Raw genomic sequence first — 1,959 nt, forward strand, 5'->3', positions numbered from 1 at the left:
TGGCCTTTTCATTTGCAAAATGATGAGACAGAGTCTTGAGGGTCAGCTTCCCCATTAACCAGGATGTACCAGCAACCCTGTAATTCTTCACATTTTATAGACAGGGAAGGGGATCAAAACCAACATCATAGATGCCAAGGAAGTTTTCAGTAATGCCTGCTTCCTTCCTGGTCCCTGAAGAAGTCAGGACTACACACTGCCCTAGTCACATAGAAAGAGCTGGTGATGGGGTCTGCAGACATCCTGGGAAAGGGTCATTGGACCCACATGTAACTTAATTCACAGTTTCAAAAACTAGTCAAGAAGGCTGGGGCGATGACTCAATGGATAGAGTGCTTACTGCCACAAGCATGAGAATCTGAATCCCATCTTCAGCATCCGTACAAAATCAAGGCACAATGGCATGTGTCTGTGACCCAGGGAAAATGAAGGCAGGCGGATCCCTAGAGTTCACTGCCCAGGCAGTGACCTGTGCTGAATCTGCAAGTTCCAGGATCGGTAAAAGACATCTTCTTAAAAATAATAATAAATTTAAAAAAAATCAATAAAATAAGATGGGTATAAGAGACAGGAAATGCCAGTCTCTGACATCCACACACTTGTGTGCATAAACATCAACACACCTGTGCACACACCTGATCAGCACACCTGTGCACACACCTGTTGATGTATGACTACTCAAAGGCTTGGAGACAACTTCTGAAAGCAGCTTTGGATTTTGCCGCATGGCTTTAGTATTGACCTGACTGGGACAATGAAGACTGAAGAAGTGATGGACAAACACACAGAGAAGCTGGAACCAAGTGGACCATGCTCTCTGATGGAGATGTACCAACAGGAGCCTAGAAATTTAGCACATTTATTATATATAGCATCGTTTTTCATATACAGCACAAATAGGAGAAGGAGGAGGACTAGCCAACCTGGATAGGAGGTCTCAGTAATGGGTCGGGAGGAGCAAGCTGAAGCTGGTAGTTTTTATACACTGTCAACATCTGTCCTCCAACCAGGGAAAGGCCTTGCCCTTCTTTTGAACCAGACTGGGGAAAGCCTTGCTTTCCTGTGGGTCTATGGTATCAGGGTCCTTGACACGGCCATGCTCATCTCAACAATACACCTTCACTCAAGACTTCATGTACTCCTTACAGGATTGTGTGTGTGTGTGTATTCATAAATAATTTGAAGATTTGTATTATTATGGACTTAACTTTCTATGAAAACCTTCAGAACCCTGAATTGGACTCTCTTCTAAGATATAGAACAAATAGAAATTCACTTCAATTTTCAGTTTTGATCTATGTCACATACTCAGTTTAAATTATTTGGGGGAGAGGGCAGGCAGGGCACAGTAGCTGGTGACCTCTAGAACATAATTTGAAAAACTCTGTGACAAAGGATACTATGCTGTACAGCGAATAATTTTAGAAATGAGGACGTGATTTTGAATTCCAAATGTTGTATTTGTGGCAAATCATTGGTTGCCAAGGATACCTGTATGTGCAAATTTCAGGAAATATAACGAGCAGATGGAGTCATGCTTGGCAGGAGGAAAAATTCATCTGAACTTAAGAAGCAGAAGTTAAGGGCTCCGACTGGAGTGGAAGTCACGTAGTTCGTATGGCTGCCATACAAGCACACGGTTAGAACTGTAAGTGCCCTCTGCTTCTGTCTGTCTGTCAATGAAGATGCTACGAAGCTTCAACTAGATATACAGGAGGAAGCCTTTGGGGACACGAGGCTCGCTAATGCCACCGTGACTCCCAAGTCCCTTCAGTCAACTACCTGCCTTGGGCTTTCAGCTACACTTTTTCAAAATTTCTTTTCATTTATGTGTATGCGTGGGGCAGGGGTCTGTGCACTTGAGTTCAGGTGCCTGTGAAGGGCAGGAGAAGGTGTTGGATCTCCTGGAGCTGGAGTTACAGGCAGTTGTGTGTTGCCTGAGACGGCAGCTAGGAAGTG

This window comes from Chionomys nivalis, chromosome 1 (genome assembly GCF_950005125.1).
Source record: "Chionomys nivalis chromosome 1, mChiNiv1.1, whole genome shotgun sequence".
NCBI lineage: Eukaryota > Metazoa > Chordata > Mammalia > Rodentia > Cricetidae > Chionomys > Chionomys nivalis.